At 43.9% G+C, this 14,488-nt stretch overlaps 1 protein-coding gene and 1 long non-coding RNA gene across 3 annotated transcripts in view; one reads left to right on the forward strand and one right to left on the reverse strand.

Annotated features, from left to right (window-relative positions):
- LOC147023304 (claudin-7-B-like) overlaps positions 1 to 14,488 on the reverse strand; it is a 103,809-nt gene that overhangs the window by 51,959 nt on the left and 37,362 nt on the right. The gene's annotated exons all lie outside the window — the stretch shown is intronic.
- LOC147023305 (uncharacterized) lies at positions 285 to 4,888 on the forward strand. The gene is made up of 2 exons (XR_015060132.1): positions 285 to 4,071; positions 4,519 to 4,888. It is a non-coding gene; the product is annotated as an uncharacterized LOC147023305 (long non-coding RNA).

A 14,488-nucleotide genomic window follows, 5' to 3' on the forward strand; every position in this document is an offset into this window, starting at 1 on the left:
AGGCAAAACACTGACCAGTCCAAGAATACTCTAGAAATGATTCAGGGAAAGTGGGAAAATAAAGCTGTAACGGAAATTATGGACCAAGGTAATGTGATCAATTGGAATCATGGTATGAATGAATATAAAAGTACCCATATGCATTCCTAGAGTAAGATTCGTTAAGATATGCATTTGTGAATAAGCTCGAACCAAACTTGAAGGTTGTAAGATGTGTAGGGAAGAAGCATGACAAATAAATAATGTTGTAAAAAGAAAAAAAGCAAACTTGTAAGTGTTAAGATTAAAAGAATAAGTTGAGAAAACACCTTGCCCCACCCGTGCAAATGCAGTACACAGAGCAGGGAAATCAAGAGAGAATACCAGGTAACCCATCCGAGGGTTTCCTTAATTCGTCGAGGTTGTGTCCAAACCTGGAAGGTACGAGGTCGCTGGCCACGACTTTTGCCTTCCCGGTGAGGAGGTGGCGGAAAAACGCAGGCGGAAGGGAAGGTTACAGTGCAGCAAACTCAAAATCGGTAAAATATCCATGAAAAGAACAGGAATTGAGATTAGTTCTGATGTGATAATATTTTGAAATTTAAAGCGAAGTTCTGAAAGAACAGCGGACGAAGCTCGGCTGCTCGTGAAAACGATGTGTGGAAATGGAAGGTGGGTGAGAATGATTCCCCACAGAGGGAAGGATGCCCCCATTGTGAGAATGATAACCCACAGAGGGAAGGATGCCCCATTGTGAAGTGGAGGAATGTGTGCGTCTTGCCTGAAGGGTAAAGGTTGGGGTCGTGTTCCTCTTTGAGAGTTTTTTTTTTAACGACTCCAAAACGAGTCAACGGGAGAATTTGTGGCAGATGTGCCGAATAAAGCCTTCATTGTAATCTCCAAGTCCAGGAGTCCATACAACACAAATTAAATTGAGAATTATTTAATCGCGGTTGTAAATAAATAAAAGGTAATTTAATATAGAGTCAAATAGTTCTGAAATGTGGTTAAATTGATTTGTATACGTTTTAATGTGTGGGTCGAACGTATGTACGCAGTTTGTTGTGGATGTGGATGGGGAGAGACGCGGGACCAAGGTGCGAAGGAAGGAGGGGTAGGATAAAAGGTGGGGGCGAGCTGTGTCGAAGTGCACATGCTGTGCCCAGAGGCGTGCTGTGTCTTCACTCGTCGGTGAATGAAACAATGACATCCAAGAACCAGGACAAAGACATTAGGCAAGCTGCAGAAATGTTTTTGGGGGAGATGACTAGTGGTCTTTGAACACGCGGCCATTGCGGACCTTGTCACGGAGCATCAATCCTCTGCCTGGCGCGATCAAGGATTTTTTTGTATGAAAGCGGACAGAGGAGCATGTTTGTTGTCCTTATATGAGCCTCTATCTGTCAGGATAAATTATTTGGATTAAAATTGACCATAAAAGCGGTTATCGTGCTAAATGTGTTGGTGCCCTGATGTGATGTGCGGGCTGTGCGCGAGTTTTGCTTGGGAGAGTCGGGCTGCGTGAGGTTTGCCTGAATACGGGGAGAGGATTTGGAAAAGAAATATTTTTTTTAACCGAGTGAGGCACGGAAAATTATCAACACGGTTGGTTGCATCATTATTGTGAGGAAGTCGGTTTTACAATCAATTGTGGTTGGCATCTGTGGTTGAATGTACAAAGTAAGCCGTGTGTGAAGCCCTCGAAGGAGGGAGGGCTGTACGGTGTGCGAGATGGAGCACGAAGCACGAGTGTGGTCAACATCTGGGCCGCATTGAAATCGGCCGTGCCGAGGGTGCTGTGTAAATTTTCGAAGCAGTTCATCCTGGCCTTGTAAGTTTGCAAGTACACATGTGCAAATGGACAAGACCATTGTGTGCTGGACCCTGAGTAAATTCCACAATGTGCCAACCCCCTACAGCCCCCTGCACCTCCGAAGAGTCTGGAGGTATGGCTGCCCTTTGAGCTGTGCAGCCTCGGTTCAAATCTCAACGCAGCTCTAAACTGCCATCCTGGTGTTTCACATGCACTGCGAGATCTGCTAACATCGGTTCGTGGACATCAAAGATCCCACGATGCTTTTTGCGAAGAGTTGGCAAGTTATTCCAGGCACCCTGAACATTAAGCTACAAAACTGCTGCTCGAACGTGCAGGGGCACAGCTGCTGTCAGGATGGGCATGGGTCGGGACTCGAGTCGTCAGTTGTGTGCAGTACGTGGCGACAGATTAGTATCAATTGTCACAAGGACGTGTTCGTGCAAATGATGCAGTGTCCCTCCACCGATACACACATTGGAATAAATAATCTCACCGACCTGGGTGGAATGACAGGCTGAGTCAACCTCAGGAACCAGGGATACTGAGAGTCAGGAGTCGCCAAGAGCCACAAACAATAGACAGTGTGCCCTGACGGTTTGAAAGAGTAAATGCGAATCGTGCAAGTGAGGTGCGAAGTGTGTGTTGGGATTTACTTTAGGCTCATGTAAAAGATAATTGAGAATTTGGCAGATTTTAAAAACAATTACCATGACAAGTTTGAATGAAGAATGAGTTAAAATCGCAACTGTGGCTGTGGGCATAATTACATACACAACTCAGCCGGGAACAGAGGAAAATACTTTATTTTATTTTATTTTGGGCAGCACCAAATGCTTTGCAGAAGTGTGGTCCAAATGGATGAATGGATGATATCTGATTAGGCAGTGTTGGTTGACTCACTGTTAGAGTAAAATGTGGTAATCGAAAGATGTCCGATACTGGACATAACTGTCAGGGTATGTAGTGTACACTGAGAATAACATCTTGGAAAGTGATTCTGTGCTAATTGCGGTATGCAATCTAGCCGAGGGTGAAAGCATATTCCTGATATGTGAATACTGTACAGATGGCACAATGTAGGGGAACTGTGGAAATAAGAGGATATTTAATGTCGCAAAGTGTGCTAGTCAAGAATAGTTAAATCGATAGTAATATATTGAGCACATATGAAGAAAAAAAAACTACAACAACGACATCCTCCCTGGCTACCTTCCACCATCGCCTTTTCGATAAGCATACGTGCCGAGCGCCTGTGGGGGAGTTATTTGGAAATCAACGCTACCTAACTACCTGGTGCTTGCAGCGGTATCGAGTTGCAGGTTCAAGTACCATCGAGCCGGATTGTCAAGGATTGCACGAGGCAGGAAGGTCCAAGGAAGCTTCTCACCTCCAGCTCACCTTCCCTCCGAGGGGGAGTATCAATAACGACCCAACGGGGTCCCTTTTGGGGGGGGGTGTGTCTGGTGGGGGCCAGTCCTTAAGCAGCACCTGTATGGGTGCTTGTGTATAAATTTCCATTTATTTTATATTCTAATGACTCTGCCCTTATGTGCTTCTTATGGGCTTCATGATGGTGCCCAGGGAGCCACTGGGTTGTCTGGACCGCCTGGAGAAGCGGGAGGCAGTGGAACTGTTGGTGGTTCAGGTCCTATCGGACCTCCAGGCCCAAGTGGTCATGATGGCATGATTGGCCCTCAGGGCAATGCTGGAGACAGGGGTCTGCAAGGGGAGTCTGCAACACCAGGACGCCAAGGGGCGATTGGGATAATTGCACCATCAGGATCATCTGGGTCAGTGGGTGAGCAAATGGTGGGTGCAGGTGAGCACATGCATCTGTGGTGAAGGTAGTGGTGTGAACCCATGGGTCGGTTCAGACAGGCAGAATTCACATCTTTGTTTACGTTGAGATCTGAATTTGTTGTCTTCTGACGTCAGCATCGGTTGGTATTTTAAAAACGCGTTTTTCATATCATAGCAGCCACCGTACCTGGGAAGGCTCTCTGTGCATTGTATTGTCATAATGGTAGACCGTGGGGCTATGTACGCTCTCTGATGACGACCAACTTATGAATGGGAAAGAAGGGTGCGGTCGGTGGAACTAACTCTACTGCTCCCTCTAGCGGTCGTGCTTGCTGCTGATACCCAGCCCCTACAACAAAGTGGTTACCCAAAAGGTTTTGCTCGCTTTGGCTCATAAAAATGAGCTGCACGAGCAAAAAAGGGGGATGATGTAGAAGTAGGTGCTGAGAATATGGTACACTCAAGAACTTGCAGAGGTGGGAGAAAATCGAAAATTTGTAAAATCGAAAGTTTTGGAAGAAGCTATGTGTTACCAAATGTTTGTGGTGTGTGCTGCCTTTGGGCTGTTGGTTGCATCACTGGTTGGAGCATGACTGTGCTGCTGATGCGGTGTCCCTATTACCAGTGTACTGATGTTCATTTTTTTTTTTGCCAGTCTTAAAGGAGTGACAGGCTGAGTTAGCCCTCTGGGGTTCGTTTAGTGGTAAATGAAAGTTGAGCTCAGGGCTCTGGGATCCTGGTCACCAATTTAAGGGCACGGCCAAACAGTACATATAATTATTGGTAAAATGTCTGTAAAATATATGGACATGTATAAATGAATATTAACTCTTGTGATGCGAATAAATATTGTGAAAGAGTTTGACAACAGAGTGTTCGAATGGAGGAACGTCCTAAAGATGCAGTGGACTGGACCTTTTCAGGTATTATTGGTTACCCATGGAGCTGTCAAGAAAAGGTAAGCCAATCATGGATTCACGCATCTCATTGCAAAAGGATACAGGAAATCGAAAAGAGAAAGAAATGTTACTGGAGGTTTATGACAGATGTGGCAGTGTTTGATTAGCATGAGTATAATCGTGATAATATGGACAATAACAGATAGTGAGGACATTTTGGGAATGTCTTAGAGATCAGAATGTTTGGTAGGTCAATGGTAGGGGAAACAAGGAATGGGTTGTGACAAGGTGCACAGGGAAGAAAAAAGGTAAACATTGGGATCAATTGCATTAGGAAGGCGTATATGGGAAAACACGGATTACCCTTGTTTGCAGTTCCACTCCAGGGGGAGAACATGTGTGGGTACATAGTCCGTAGACAAGATAGACCAGTTTTAACTAAAGTAGAGAAGGCATCAGTGGAAGGTAGAATAATAGAAATAAAAAGTAATTGGGAGAAGGGGGGTTATAATTGCACGAACTATGCGCATTGGTATTACCCTAAGTACAGAACTATTAAGCAAAAGGCTGTGGGACAGGGCCCGGCAAGAGCAATAAAAGTAACGAATTATGATGGATTGAAGAAGGGGGGGGATTAGAAAAGTACCCCCCACATTTTCAGCTCATGCACAAACAAATTGGATTGATTTGTCTAGTTAGAGGACAAGGGGGGGACCCCATTTAGGAGAATCAACATGCCAGTACTATGCTAGACATGGGGATGAAATGGTGACCATAAAAGGGCGAATTAATGGAACAACCATACCTGTAAAAATCGAAGTAAATAACCTGCTTGAACCTCAGGCACCCCTAAATGGTACATATTTTGTGTGTGGGTATAAGGCATACTCATGGCTACCAGTGGGATGGAGGGGATCATGTTTTTTGGGATTTATACTGCCCAGGATTCGGATCACTGACCAATCACCCTTTGTACCACAGGTCAGATCGAAAAGAGCCATTTCAGAAGTTGAGAGGTTTTTCATGATTGCATTCCCCTTTTATGGAGCAGGCAAAAGTGCAAGGGAAATTATCAATTTGGCAGCATCTTTGGAAAAGCTTGCTAATACCACCAGCGAAGGATTTCACAAAAGGAGTGCCGAGCTGGTAGCTATACGGACAACCGTGATGCAAAACCGCATTGCTCTGGATATGCTTTTAGCAGAGAAAGGAGGGACGTGTGCGGTTATAGGTGTGGAATGCTGCACATACATTCCAGATAATTCAGAAGAAATTGATAATTTGGCTGAAAAAATTAAAGCTGAAGGTGCAAAATATCATGATTTTAACAAGGGATGGTCAATGGGATCTTGGTTGAAGGGAATATTGGGGAGTTGGGGAGCCTGGATAATCCATTGGTTGTTTATAGGGCTCATGATCTTCATAGCAGTGATTGTTGTCATCACTTGTATTAAAAATCTAATCAGGGAGTGCGTGAGACATTGTTCTTCTACAGCAAAGAAAACAACAAAACCGGAGACGGTCCTGGGGAAGCCTGCTGTGGTTGCTGTGGTCAAACCGCTGCCAACACCTCCGCCGTCTCTACCCTCCCCGATAATTCACTCTGGTTTTCCTCCCCAACCCATAGACCCTGAAAAGTACTGTGAACTTAATGGGACTGTTGACCCACTGCTTACACTCACATTGGATGAGTGTCTCGAATTGCTTGTACCAATGACGAAGATGGAAAGAAATGTTATCTGAACATTGCTTTGTTGGAAAATGTTGGGACTTTTCTTTAAAATTTTCTTTCACTCTGGCTTGCAGTTTATATTCTTGTTTGCTGATATTCTTTTTGTTGGTTCATAAAGAACACAATATATAGATTCTTACTTGTTGTTTATAAAAATTATATTCTTGTTTGCTGATATTCTTTTTGTTGGTTCATAAAGAACACAATATATAGATTCTTACTTGTTGTTTATAAAAATTATATTCTTGTTTGCTGATATTCTTTTTGTTGGTTCATAAAGAACACAATATATATAGATTCTTACTTGTTGTGTATATAAATTATATTCTTGTTTGCTAATTCTGACTTCTTTATAAAAATTATATTCTTGTTCATAAAGAACCATAGTTAGTTGAAAATATATGTATCTTTTTGTGTGTGTGAAATAATTTTGTGTAAGTTGTTTTTGAAAGGTAATTTTTTGCTTCCTCATGACCTATATTCAAGTTATAATTGTTGAAATGTATCCACTATTCTATAGTGGGGTGGGGTATTGATGGGCCGGTCGGGATGGTGGAGGGGGGGCTTTTCTATGAAGCAAGAAAGTGCGGGCGGAGCTTTCGTGATGTAATGACTCACTTGGAGCTACTCATAAGAGTGGGCCACTTCTGGACGAGACTCCCTTTTACCACCTTGCCGCTCCATCAAGATCCCATCTCTAAAATATATTATAATTGTGGTGTTCCTTTTCCACTATGTTTCTAAGTAACAGAGGGGCAAATGTGGAGCTGTTGAACAGCTCCCAAGATGAAAGCAGCCATTTTAATAGGATTACCTTTTCTTAAAATTGAATGTAGCATTTAATTGAGGAAGCCAAAGCATTTAAGATGCTCTCAGTAAGCTACCATTTTTGACTGTTGGTAATCAAAGCAAGTCGGCTATCTCTCTCTCTCTCTCTCTCTCTCTCTCTCTCTCTCTCTCTCTCTCTCTCTCTCTCTCTCTCTCTCTCTCTCTCTCTCTCTCTCTCTCTCTCTCTCTCTCTCTCTGTCTCTGTCTCTGTCTCTGTCTCTGTCTCTGTCTCTGTCTCTTTGTCGTGCAGCTGAACATCTGGCTTTCTTGTTGGCCCTTGTAACAACATTCTTTGAGCCTTGGGCTCAGAGAAGCCCAATCATAAATCAGCACTGTCTTGGTATAGTTCAAAAGGGAACATTTGTAGCAGAATGAGACGATAATATATATTGTGATAAAGATCTGCCTGATCAATAACAGATCTTCTTGCTTGTGAAAAGATAAATGCTTTGTCAGGCCAGGAGAGAATATTTGCTGGGGTGTTTTTACTTTCAAAGAAAACAGATGAGCAGGAAAAGTATATATAAAGTAAACCAAACTGCTTGCGGGCCAGAGTTTTGACTGGGCTGGTATACTGTAGGTATTCTGTGCCTTTCTACTCTCGTGTGTACACTTTTGATGCGCATTAAACCTCTTCTCTACGACGATTGGTGTAGTCATTGCTTGATTGCAGACCCTGATCTCGACATATATATATATATATATATATATATATATATATATATATATATATATATATATATATATATATATATATATATATATACAGTATGTATATATATATGTATGAGGTCCGTCTGAAAAGTAACGGGACTGATTCACAGAAATTTTATTCCAAAAAATATATTAATCACAGCTTGTCCCCTTCAAAATAGTTTCCCTCCAGTCTCACACACTTGTCCATCCTCTTCTTCCACGCTTTGCTGCACCCCCCGGAAGACTTCTTCTGGAATCCTCCGGAGCTCCCTCTTCACGGCCCTTTTGATGGCCTCCACATCAGGAAATCTGGTCATCTTGATCACCCCCTTAAGCTTGAGAAAGAGGAAAATATCACAAGGGGCCAAGTCTGGTGAATACGGGGGTTGCTCCAGAGTTGGCACATTCCTCTTCACCAGAAACTGTCGGATGCTCAGGGCACTGTGAGCAGGGGCGTTGTCATGTTGGAGCACCCAGACGTTGTTCTCCCACAGATCCCTCCTCTTGGCCCGGACTGATCTCATGAGGCGCCGGAGGATCTCCTTGTTCACGTATTGATTCACTGTTTGACCCTGTGGTAGAAACTCGAAGTGGACGATGCCTTTGATATCAAAAAACGCGATGAGAATCACCTTGACCTTCGACTTCGACATCCTTGCTTTCTTTGGTCTTGGTGATGCCGGACTTTTCCACTGACGATTTTGCCGTTTGGTCTCAGGATCGTATTCGAATGTCCATGATTCATCACCAGTAAGACTCTCCCGAGCAGGTCTGGATTGGTCTCGAGGCGCTCGATAATGTCTTGACAGACAGTTACTCTTTGCTGTTTCTGGTCCTCGGACAACAGCTTGGGGACCATCTTTGTACACACCTTGCGCATTTCGAGATTTTCAGTGATGATTCTCAGGACAGTGTCCTTGTTGATGGAAACTTCCTCAGCAATCATCCGCACCGTGAGTCGACGATCTGCGCGCACCATCTGCTTCACACGCTCAATGATGTCTGCCGTTCTGCTCGTTGAAGGTCTTCCAGACCGTGGATCGTCTTCAACCTCCTCCCGTCCCTCTTTGAACCTCTTGTGCCGTTCAAATGCACGTGTACGTGACATCGTTTCTTCCCCGTAGACTTGCTGCACCATTGCGAAGGATTCGGAAAGTGTTTTGCCAAGTTTGGCAAGAAACTTCAGATTGACGCTCTGCTCACGACTCATAGCGCGACGACTCAGACTAGACAACGTGTAAGACACGACCTGTAAAAAATTATACAATGACGCAGTCAACAATCACCAATCATATATATATATATATATATATATATATATATATATATATATATATATATATATATATATATATATATATATATATATATATATATATATATATATATATATATTGCGAAAGACTGTGACGCAACCCGTTCATTCAAGTTGTGTAAGTGGAGCACACAGCAGGCTCAATCCCATTACTTTTTATGCATGTGTATATATATATATATATATATATATATATATATATATATATATATATATATATATATCTATTATAATACCAAGCTTGCACACTAAAAACTCGGCTCGCCGTCACACGATCCCTATGAAATTATATGTATATGTGTGTATGTGTGTGCAACAGCTCGGTTAAATGCAATAGGAATGGCTGCATTCAGAGCAGCTGAAACTCCTCAACAGGAAGCTAGAAGACAAAAGGAAAATACTGCAACAAAAGCTGCATCCAGAGCAACCTTAACTCCTCGAGTGCAAGAAAGAAGACGAGGGGCAAATGCAACAGGAATGGCTGCATTCAGAGCAGCTGAAACTCCTCAAGAGTATGAAGCAAGATGAAAAGTAAGCACAGAAGCAATGGCTGCATCCAGAGCAGCTGAAACTCCTCAAGAGCAAGAAAGAAGACGAGAGGCAAATGCAACAAGAATGGCTACATCCAGGAAACAGCCCTGGAAGGTAAAATAAACTTCTGCATTCTCCTGCAATCCAGCCTTGGATTATGCTTCTGATCCAATTGTTGCTGTTGGCTCAATGTCAAATACTTGCAGGCACTTTGATGCGATGAAATGGACAGGAGAAGCTCCAGGGATATGCTGCAATAGTGGCAAGGTTTGGCTGACCCAAACTAATGTTCCTCCTGAAGTCATTTCCAAAGCAACATCAGAAGATACAACTCGTGCTTCAACATGGCATCTTTTGGCACCACAAAAGAGATCAAAGAATCTGGCTACATGGCCACATTTAATGTGCAGGGACAGGTTTCTCATCAGATTGGCAGTCTACAGCCACGACCAAATGAAGAGCCAAAATTCCTGCAGATCTACTTCATTGGTGACAATACAAAGCAGTCTGAACAGCGCTGCAACAATGGCATTCAAACCAAGTTGGAAGTGGTGTTGCAGTTGCAAGATATGCTCCACAAGGAAAACCACTATGTTTGGAGTCTCAAGTGTGCCATGGAGAAGATAACACCTGAGTACAAAATTGTCATTCATTCATACAAAACTCCAGCTGGGGAGCATGAGCGGCACTTCAATGCACCCTCCACATCAGAAGTGGCTGTCATCCTAGCTAGGGTGCATCAAACGCCCCCTTTTTTGCGAAAGTTTGAAAAACATAACGGCGATAGGACAGATGTGTTCGAATACATGAAAAAACATTTCTCATTTTTTTTCAGAATTTTCGGTCATCATCTTGGGGGTCCACATCGGGGTCAAATTTCAGGCATGCAGCTTCTGCGCATTTTTCAGAATAAGTGTTATTTTTCACTGTATAGTGATCAAAACTTGTGTCTGGTGGTGAAATAATTCTGACATATCAATGTACTGCTCCTTTGGTGATGTTTGTAACACGGTTGGCTTGTAATTTGTTGGCACAGTTTCCTGGAAAATTTGATTGGCTCTATATCACTAGAACATCACAAAAGGAGCAGTACATTGATATGTCAGAATTATTTCACCACCAGATACAAGTTTTGATCACTATACAGTATACAGTGAAAAATAACACTTACTCTGAAAAATTTGCAGGAGCTGCGTGCCTGAACTTTCACCACGATGTGGACCCCCAAGCTGATGACCGAAAATTCTGAAAAAAAAAATGAGAAATGTTTTTTCATGTATTCAAACACATCTGTCCTATCGCCGTTATGTTTTTCAAACTTTCGCAAAAAAGGGGGCATTTGATGCACCCTAATCCTCGCTGGTGAACAACATTGCGATCGAGACATTATGCTGCAACTCTGACACAACTCCCTCCAGAGAATTGCTGAGGCACACCCATCATATGATGCACTTCATTATCCATTAATTTTCTGGCAGGGTGATGGTGGGTATGATATTAAACTGCAACAAACGTACCCAGCAACAGGACTGCCAAGTGAAAAGAACATTTCTGCTATGGACTTTTATACCTCCAGGATTATGCTGAGAGCTGGTAACTTCAATCATATTGTTGTGGTTCCCACCCGCCGGCGTGCGGGCGACCGATTTTAGCTAATTGCAGCCGCACGCCCAACGTACGGGCAATCCTAGTCGCAGCTTTCGGATCAACGCCGAAATCCAGCTACGGGTGTGTTTTTAACCACACCGTAAATCAGCCAACTCTTCTGTCCACGTGCGACAGGGTCCGATCGCCGAATTGTCGATTTACCTAAGTATGCGCGCAGACAGAAATGCCAGGGATTTACACCTCGACGGGACCAGTACGGATAGGAACTGCTTTACGCAGCTCGCGCCATTTGCAATTTGCCGAGCGGTTGTATATCGCCAAGCCCCGTCGGATCCGATTACTTTATCGGCTATTAAAAGCCAGCTAATATTCTGTACATAATTACAGCAGCTCAATGGAGGAAGAGGATGCAACGAGCAGGTGAACATTCAAACGATGACATTTATTTGTCACATATGCAGATATACAAGCATGTATGCAATGCAATGAATGGAGGTAGGGACAAGACACGAGCAACCCAAAGACCTGCAGCCATATCTATTTATTATGTACACTTATCACTTAACCACAATTCTACTTATGGACAAGTCGCCACCACTTTCATGCAAAGAAAACCCCAGGAAAGGAAAGGGTAAGAACAGGGCCCGTAGGCCTTTAATGTTCGTGGAGCTGTGGAGACCGAAGGAGCTCTGTGAGACCGGGCTGGTTACCTGCCACCCTCGTGGTGACTCGCTGGGCGACCCTCGATGTTCTGTCAACACGGTAGTTGGTGTAATGGTGACTCGGTTGGTCCGGGCCTTGCCGTGCGGCCTGGTTGATCGGGCCTATCCGACGACGCCTCAGAGGAACGAACGGGCCTTTGCTCTTTCAAGAGTTGATGCTCTTTTATGAGCCCGCCCATTCCTCAGCGTTTGCTCCGTCATCCGCGTTTCGCTGGCTGGCGACTTCTCTCCGGCCATCACCACTGACCCACAGTTCGGCACGGTACTGCAGGCTTGGCTGCGCTCCAGGCTTCGCTGCGCTCCGATGACCCCGACTGCCCTCCACTGGACTCGAACCTTGGCGCTCTCCACCCCGATTCCAGCTCGACTTCAGACTGCAATCCCGACAGACTGCTCACTTGGCGTTCCAGTCCGCCTTTTTATGGAGTCCGGGGGGTGAGTTTGATCTTCCACCTTCAACCTTTCACCCCCTGCTGGCTCCGCCCCTGTTGGTGTTTTGATCCGATCTCGTCGCCAAACGCGGAGAGAGCGGACGTTGTGGAAATCATCGGCTCCCGCCCCAACGAGGGAGTCCCCACGCCTGTCGGCGGAGATGCCGTTCGTCTGTGGGATTCGCCGTGGCTGGCGAAAAGATGGTGGCGCAATCGAGATGAAGGTGAGGTGATGTTGTTTGTTTGTGGAGATGTTGTTGAGGAGATGGTGAGGAGATGTCGTGGTTGGCGCTGTGGTGGGGATGGCGTGGTTGTTGAGGTGTGGTTGTGGTTGTTCAGATGCGGTTGTTCCAAAATAAAGATCGCAAAAGAATAATACTACCTCAAAGATCACAGCCCTTTAGACAGTGGTGGGGAAATCTGAACACACACTTATCGACATAACTGATCTCTGAGAAACTTGAATGGTGTTCTGTGAATTTCCACAACCGTAACAATATCTTGCATTGCAAAGATCTCTTCCACCAATTTGTTGTGGACATGTATGCCAAAATTGAGGCAGAAAGGCTGAGATTCATTCGAAAGAATCAAAAGAAACTCCGAGTCAAAAACTGTTCACCTCAAGGATGCCATGAACAATGATGGAAATGCTGCCAATGTTGGCCAATTGGTCATCTTGCCTTCCAGTTTCACAGGTATGCTACATGCATGAGCGCACTCAGGATGCCATGACATATTTGCAAAACTATGGCCATCCTGATCTCTTCATCACCTTCACCTGCGATCCAGCTTAGGAGGAAGTGGCTAATGAACTGATACCAGGCCAAAAACCACAGCATCGCCATGATTTGCCTGCAAGAGTATTCCAACAGAAAATGAAGGCATTGATGAATGTCATCACCAAAGGAAAGATTTTTGGAGCCTTTAATTGCTACATGTACACAATTGAGTGGCAAAAGCATGGTCTGCCACATGTCCACATTCTAACTTGGCTTCAAGATGAACTTCATTTGCACAGAGTGGATGACTTCATCAGTGCTGAACTCCCAGACCCAGTAATTGATCCACTTCTGTTCAGCACTGTCAAAACACAGATGGTGCATGGTCCCTGTGGAAGCATCAATCCAAACTCACCATGCATGAAAGATAACAAATGCTCAAAAAGGTTCCCACCATATCTTCTGAAAGAGACACAGACTGGACAAGATGGATACCCACTGTATCATTGGAAAAAAAACAGAAGATGTTGGATTCACAACAACCATCAGAGTTTGTGTTTGTGAGATTGAAGTTGACAACAGGTGGATTGTTCCATACTGTCCACACCTCACATTGCTATTCAATGCACATATCAATGTTGTGTACTGCCACTCTTATCTCATTCTCTATCTTATATAGAAGTTCAGATTCTTTGTTCTTGAAAAATATACTTCATGGATGACTGTAAATATGTCTTGTCACCTTTTTAGTATTCTAAGGTAGGGTGTGTCTCCATGAGTGAAGGCTGCCCAGGGGCCAGCACATGTCTAAATTTGGCCCTCACACATTCTCTTAAATGTTTTTGTTTTCAAGGTACACAGAAAAAACATCTAAAAGCACTGACGGATTTTAACCTATATACAGTATGTTGGACGCCCCTTCATATGAACCTTTCTTGAGCTTTACTTGGTTCCTCCTAAGAACACAAGGGTAGTCAGCATGCACACGAGATTTTTTGAATGCGCCTTATTTTCTATCGTCTGGCATTTTCCATAAGCCTGGAATGTCCCTTCTTTTCTTTTGTTTGGCATTTTCTTCAAGCTATGCAATCTCCCTTGTTTTCTATAGTTTGCCACACTGCACATACTATATAAAGGGGCCTTTTCTATGCCCCTGGAATTTTTCCCAAGAATAAACATTTTGCTTCCTTCTGGTTGGGTAGGCAATTGGACAACAACACTGCACTGTAAATGTTGCTTTTAATGCTACGCATCTATGCAGCACTTTTAATGCAAGGTGAAATCAATTGGCCTCCAGTTGCCCTAAATTCAAAAAGGTATCTCGGGGAAGGTTGCACAAAACGGGATGATGCCCAAGGCAGGATAGGGCCCATGACAGGATGATGCCCAAGACAGGAGAGTGTAATTATTAT

The sequence above is a fragment of the Eptatretus burgeri genome, chromosome 7 (assembly GCF_056783735.1).
Source record: "Eptatretus burgeri isolate ZD-2024b chromosome 7, Ebu_testis_v1, whole genome shotgun sequence".
Lineage (NCBI taxonomy): Eukaryota > Metazoa > Chordata > Myxini > Myxiniformes > Myxinidae > Eptatretus > Eptatretus burgeri.